This window comes from Vicia villosa, linkage group LG6 (genome assembly GCF_029867415.1).
Source record: "Vicia villosa cultivar HV-30 ecotype Madison, WI linkage group LG6, Vvil1.0, whole genome shotgun sequence".
Lineage (NCBI taxonomy): Eukaryota > Viridiplantae > Streptophyta > Magnoliopsida > Fabales > Fabaceae > Vicia > Vicia villosa.
This window is the reverse complement of record NC_081185.1, coordinates 27,063,229-27,070,941: the sequence shown is the minus strand read 5'-3', so window position 1 is coordinate 27,070,941 and position 7,713 is coordinate 27,063,229. Positions and strand designations below refer to the sequence as shown.

The window sequence follows — 7,713 nt, the reverse complement described above, 5'->3', positions numbered from 1 at the left end:
CTTGAATAAGTAGAAACATAGTTTTATTGATATAAGTTTATGTTACAACGATGCACACAAAAGGTGCCAAGCTAAATCCTAAAGGATTAGCAAATGTTTCTAAAGAGAAACTTACACAAAGGTTGTTTTCTACAACTTGCTTCTTCCCATCGTAGAAGCACTTATTTATAGCCCTAAACACACATTATAATATTATTTTCTATTTACAACAATGCATAGTACTATTCATCTATAGTACCACTTATTTAAAACACTTAAATACTACATGACAAATGACTTTACTTTTTATCTACTTCATGACTCTATTATTACTTCCCCTTATCCCCATCTTCATGACTCTATTATTGCTTTTCTTTATCCTCATCTTCATGACTCTATTATTGCTTCATCCTTGTCCTCATCCTTAAGACACATGGACTTTTCTAGACACTTAGTCACTTCCACGGCATCTTTTTCTTGAAAACATCTTTCACATGCATGATTTTCACTCTTTTTTATATTTGAACATAACTCCTTAAGTACACATGGCTTATAATTCATTGTCTCCTTATCAAATGCGTAGAATGGTAGCTCAAAAGATGTCAATAGATGGATATCTCTATCCTTTAGTACCTTTCCACTTGTCTTGCTTAGTAGTAGGAGATTAGGTGCTTTGTACAATACTTTCATACATGAATTCTTTCCAATAGCTTGACATTGAAAGAATATGCTTGAAAGTTGATTGGATAAAATTATATTTAAGTGATCATCATCATACATTTCTTCTTTTGAGTCATCTCTTAAAGGAAATTGATTATTGCTTACTCCAATGAAGACAAAGTGCTTGGCTGGTTGATTCGTTGTAAAATTCGGATAGGCTGAATAAAATTTTAAATAAATATTTCTTTCTCCAACAATATTCTTTTTAAAATTCTGGACTGATTCTTTAAAATTATATGGGAAAAAATTAATTTCTTCCAGATTTTTACTTAAATAAAGGCATTCAATAAGTCCAAATTGGAACATATTAAATGTTAGTAACTGGGATGCTCCTGGTGTAATTATAGCTTTTACTCCAAAAAGCTTTCTATCCACCATATAGAAACAATTAGTATTTTCTTTCTCGGTCCAACAAGTAAGTCTTTTTAAAGTCTCCTTAAATTTTTCTTCAGAGAATTTAACCTGATTTTCATGCTCTTTTCGAGACATAATTGGCAAATTATCCAGGGAAGAAGGAATTCTTCCTAAGATTTTCATGGATGTTCTTTCTGGTGCATTATTCTTTGTTGTTTCTGAAAAAGTTCTTGGGCCAAGATAATTCTCTTTTCTTGATTTTTTTGTTTCTCTATGATCATTCATTGCTTTTTCAGCTTCTTCTTTGGTGGCATACCCTTTATAAGTAACTCCTGAGATTTTTGTACAGTGAGGGGCTGCTTTATACCATTCATCATAAATTCCTGGAAATGGTCCGTTAAATACTGCATACCATTTCTTAGGTTCTTTTAATTTAATCTCTTCAAGTGGATTCTTCTTTCTAAGTTGAGATTTTATAATTTCTATTTCCTTATCGATTAATTCCACTTCCTTTCCAATCAGTTCTTGCTCTTTTATTTTGTGAATTCTTAGTGCTTCTTTTAACTCCAATTGTTGTTTCAAAATTTCTTCTGAGATTCGTTCCATTCTCTAGAAAGTATATCTGCAAGTACGTTCTTTTCGCCTTTAATGTGAGTAATTGAGTAATTATATTCGGCTAGTTTCATCTGCCAACTTATAAGCCTGCCTTGTTTGTAAGTTCCTTTATGATTAATATTTTTGAAACCTGCAACATAAGTAGAATCGGTTCTAACAATAAATTCTTTATCAAGAACATAAATTCGATGTTTTTCTAACATCCGAATTAATGCTAATGTTTCTTTTTCATGAGTAGAATAATTAATTTCACTGTCTGAAAAGGTTCCAGACATATATCTGCATAGTAATTCTTTCTTTTGGCTAGGGGGCTTAGCCTTCATAACACCTCCCCAACGTTCATTTGATGCGTCAGTTTCAATAATAATTAGATCATCATCTGATGGATGATATAATTCAGGAAGATCTTGACATAAATATTTCAATTTAGTAATAAGTATTTCGTCTTCTTCGGTCCATGACCAAATAGCATCCTTCTTAAGTTTTTGTTGAAGTAATTTTCTTTCAGCTGCAAGATTTTTAATAAAACCTTCATTTGAAATATATGTTAGTAATCCAATAAATCTTTGTAATTCCTTTTTGTCTTTTAGTTTAGTGGAAAAATTTTGAAGTTTTTCTAATACATGTTTTTGCATTATTATTTTCCCTTTTTCAATTTCTAATCCTAAATAATTGATTTTATTTTGAGCTACTATAGCTTTTTTCTTACTTAATACTACTCCATGTTCTAAACACCTATTAAGTACTAATTCTACTTTTTAAAGTGATCATCTAGATCCTTATTTGAAAAAACTAATATATCATCAATATAAATAAGACAAAAATCTTTTAATTCTTTAAGGATAGAATCCATCCTGCGTTGGAAAATACCTGGTGATTGTTTCATTCCCATTGGAAGAACATTCCATTCATATTGACCTTGAGGACAACTAAATGCGTTAAAGCTTTAGATTCTTCTGATAATCTTATTTGATAAAATCCAGAATTACAATCAAAAGTACTAAACCAGTACATATTTCTAACTCTTTCAATAATTAAATGCTTTCTTGGAAGAAAATACGCATCTCCTTCCATAGCATCATTTATTTGTTTATAATTAATTACCATTCTTCTCTTTCCTCTTTTAATCTCATTATGATTTTCAACATAAAATGCTGGTGCTGAATGTTTACTTTTTTATGGTCTTATTAATCCTTTCTCACACATTTGCTTAATATCTTCAGCAAATTCATCTCTATCTTGTTTTGTGTATATCATAGGTTTACATTTGATTTTTTTTGTTGGGTCTTTTAGTTTCAATTCAACTAGTTCCATATTTTTATTATTAATTTTAGGGTCTAGTGGGTTTTCACTACACACTTTATCTAATAGTTCTTCAATATGTATTGGGATTTTTCTTCCTGGTTCTAAATTAATTAATGCATAACGCATTTTTCTACAAACTAAATCTATAATTTCACCACGTTTTAGTCTGGAGAGCTCTGATTGTTTTCTTGAATAAATTGTTTGTGAAGAATGAATAATAGGGATATCTATAATTTCTTTTAGTTGTTTTCCTTTAATATATGGAGCCTTAATCGATATATACCTAAGTATTGGCAAAAGGGTGCATATAATCGTAAGAAATTATTTCCTATTATTATATCTAACCCTGTTTCTTGTTGATATATATTGTAGGTACTATGAATAATTTATTTTCAATATTTAAAGTAATTCTTGTAGCTACCCAATTTAGTGGGTGTATTGAGCCATCTGCTATTTGGATCTTTAATGGTTTTTCTAATCTTTTCCATTTACTAAATAATGCTTTGGTTGCTATACAAATACTTGCCCCTGTATCTATATAGGCTTCAGTTTCTTTGTTTTCTTTTTCAATTTTAATTTTGATATATGTACTATTCAGATTCTGTTTCTTCTGAAGATAATTCATCCTCTATATATTCATATACACTACAGTTAGAATCACTTAATTCATCTTCTAATGGTTCTAAATTATATATTTTATATACTTTCTTTATTAGTTTTGATTTTTCTTTAACATCTTTTTCTTTCTTTGTTGGACATTCATTGGCATAATGACCTTCTACATTGCATATCCAACATACGCATTTCTTTTTTCCCTTTGGACAATATTTTTTAGGTGTTTGTTTTCTCTTTCTAAAATACTTTCTTCTAGTATTTTTATAGACCTTTTTTCTTGGATAAGTTTTTCTTAATTTATGTTTTCTTTTATAACTTTTTCTACTTCGTTGATTACAACCATAATTTCCTGGTTGCTCTATCTCTGGTATATCACAACAAAGTGAGGTTCTACCTCTATTTAATTGTTTAGCTTTTGTACTCTTTATACATTGCCATCTTAATTCATTATATAAGATTTGAATAATTCCTCCTAAGCTATCACCTAATTCAATTGGTTGAGATTTCCATATATCTCTTATTTTTGCACTATGTGGGTATGGTAACTTGGATATAAAGACTCCTCTATATATTTCCCTAGTCTCATTATCTAATTCATAATAGTATTTTTTATACTCACAAATGAAACTATCTATTTCACACATATTACATATCTGCATATTAATTAGATGAATTTCTGCCTTTTCTCGCAAAAGTTTATTTACTTCTGTTTTATGTTCAAGAGTATTGTAGCCTATGAATTCTTTATATATTAATTCCATTATTAGTTTAGCAAATTGTTGATTATTATTTTCTACCATTCCTATATATTGATTCCATGTTTCATCATTAATACTTGTTAAGAATTTCAGTTCCTGTTGTTCTATAAGCTATTAAATTCTTGACATCCATTAGATTTATCTTAGAAAATTTTTCATCAGTTGCTATAAGCATAATCATATCATTAGACCATCTTTGTAGTATATCCTCTTGATTTCTTACACAGTCTAAGTTTAATAATTTTTTAGATTTAGTTTCTTCATAGTAAGGTTTAAATGCTTCCGCAACTTTTGTCCATTTTCCACTGGCCTTTGCATAACCTTTTTTATTCATAGTTTCATATTCATAGTTTCCCCAAGAACTATGAGGATTCCAACTCTCTTCATGTTTTCTTTTTTGTTTAGAATTACTTGTTTCTCCTTTTTCCATAAATATTTCATCTATATCTGATTCAGATCCTATTTCTGAAGAATTATAATTTAATATTACTTCTTCATTCTCTTCCTTAGTTTCTATTTTTTCTACTTGTTTATTTTCTTCTTCTATTATTTGTAGTTGTTCCATCAATTGTCTAATTTCTTCAATATCATTAGATCTTCTTAATGCTTCTATATATTCAGTTTTTATCCCCTCCATGAAGATGATGGATTTATTAACATAAATGTAGTTATAGGTTCTTGTTTAACTACTTTTAGTTGGTTTTCTTCTTTTGTTCTAACTAATATTTCTTCTAAATCTTTTATTGTTATACTTCTATTACTTTCTTCATGTTTTAACAAGGTTTCTAATTGATAAAGAATTTTTCTAATTTTTTGAATATTTATATCTTCATCAATTTCTTTATCTCTATTAATTTCATCAAGGGTTTCATGTATATTATTTATTTCATTAAGACCATTTTTTATTTTATTAAAGGTATAATCTGCAATTTTATTGGTATTTTCTATTAATAATATAATATTTTTATTTATTTCATTCATTGTGTTATTTAAATCTTTATACATCACATCAATTTCTTCAGATAATGACATTATTTTAAATTTCCGTGGATATTTCAACTTTTTTTAGTAGTGGACCATGATGGGGTTCTCACGAGTTTGTTGCTTCAACAGTTGCCGGTTTTAAGCAGACAAAATTTCGGGAGAGATGATGTGCTTTGGTTGGCGGATGAAGAGCATGGATTCACTGTCAAGGGGTGTGCCAAGGAGATAAATCGTAATTCGCAGGGAAGTGGGCTGGAATCATCTCAATTAAGGAGAATAAAATTTGTGTGGAAGATTAAAGTTCCGTCGAAGGTGGGAATGTTTGGTTGGAGATATGCTTTGGACAGATTACCAACGCGAGATTAGTTGAAAAAGAGAGAGATTTTAATTGATGATGTAGACTGTTGTTGTGTCTTTTGCTTTCAAGATATGGAAAACATCGATCATCTATTTGATAGATGTCCGATAACCAGAAGAATTTGGAATCGAGTTGGTCAATGGTTAGGGGATTCGGTGACACTATCAGATGTGGAACTTCGAAATTTTTTGGATCACTTTGATAAGATTAAGGCGGTAGAAGATAGATTAACTGTGGGAGTTATTTGGATAGCCGTAATGTGGAATTTGTGGGTGATGAGAAACGCTATTATCTTTAAACGTAACATCTTTAACTTCGACGAGTGTTATTCCGCTATCATTCTTAGCTCCTGGAAATGGTTTAGGGTAGTTAATGAATCATCTACGGCTTGTAATTTTAACGTTTGGAACATCTTACCTCTATCCTGTGTAAAGAGCTAAAGTATTGTTCGTTGTAATCCTTTTTTTCTGTGATTAATACCATTACTTATTAAAAAAAAATATTTCTATTTTTTTAATTATCATTTAATGGTAACTAAAATTGTAACTAATACACATTATAAAGTTGATAATACAAAAATTATAACGGAAACTAAATGCAATATTAGTTTTTTTTTTTTGACGAAAAATGCAATATTAGTTACTACTTAATAAAAATTTATAACAAAATAAATCAAGTAAGAATAAAAATATTAATGAGTTTACATACTTTATTTTAAAAAAAAATATGTATTTATAAAGAATAGAATAATATAATCCAATTGCAAATATAATCAAATTAATAAAAAAAATTCAATGAATTGGATCAAATCTTTCTTCTATTTTTTAATTGACCATCTTGCACTAACTTAATTTTCTATCTTAAATTTCGATAGAATTTACCATTTTATAAAAAAGAATTATTTTCTAAAATTTATTATTGACAATTTTTAATTTTATTTTCAATAATTATCATATTATTAGCCACTACAACTAGTATATACTATATTAATGATAATACGTAAAAAAAAATAATGCATTGATAATTACTATTCAGTAAAAGCTTTAAACAAAATAAAATTAGTAAGAATAAAAAGATTTGTTACCTTACATACTTTAACCGTACGTACCGAAAATTTTAAAGTTATACCAAATTTTATAAAAATATTTGCAAAATTAATTTCACAAAGAATACCAAATTTTGATTATTATTTTTGGTTATTAACTAATTTTAATTTAATTTTTTGTGATTTTTAAATTGGAAGGATATTGATTATAAATACTTGGAATTATGTTTTAAAATTGTATTCTAGTTTAAGTATATCAATTATTTATATTTAGAAATTAATAAATTTTATTATTGTATTAAAAATAAAAAAGTACAATTGCAACTTGTTTTAATTAGCCATATCAATTTTTTATGAATTGAAATTGGAATATAACCAAAAAAAAGACTATCATTTTAAAAAAAATATTAAATCAAATGGTATATTAATTCGCCCAAATATTCAAACAACTGTGCATGAAAGAAAAAAGTACAGAAAAGAAAGATCTAGACTCTCCAATGACTCTCCTTCTTCTAGAACTTATCACTCATAAACAAGACCCTCTTAGAAGATTTCTTTGCTATTGTTGCCTTTGGAATTCTCAAACCAAAGCTCTTGCAAGATTTCACTTTATTTCTATATTTTGGATTCTCTTTCTTAGAAAGATCTTCAATGCTTTTCACCTTTGCTAAAGAATCAAAAGATTGTGCCTTCCCTTGATAAAACTTAGACAATCCTCTCCTGAAAATCAATGAAAATTCAAATAAAAGTAAAAAAAATAGTAAATAAAAGAATGCATGCATACTGAAATTCATGTAAGAAGTTGCTTACTTTTTATGAAGACGATTAATATTGTTATCCTTTTCTGTAATACATATATTGGAAACTAAATCGGTTACATCATCAACATCATTCTCAACAATCAAATTGAAGTTACTTTTTACATCCATGATTGCTTGTAATGTGTCAAGAGGAAAATCTCACTTTGTTATATATATACA

The 7,713-nt window shown here is 27.9% G+C and overlaps 1 pseudogene; it reads right to left on the bottom strand.

Annotated features, from left to right (window-relative positions):
- Nucleotides 1-3,563: 3,563 nt before the first annotated feature.
- On the bottom strand, nucleotides 3,564-4,776 carry LOC131613418 (uncharacterized; annotated as a pseudogene).
- Nucleotides 4,777-7,713: the final 2,937 nt, after the last annotated feature.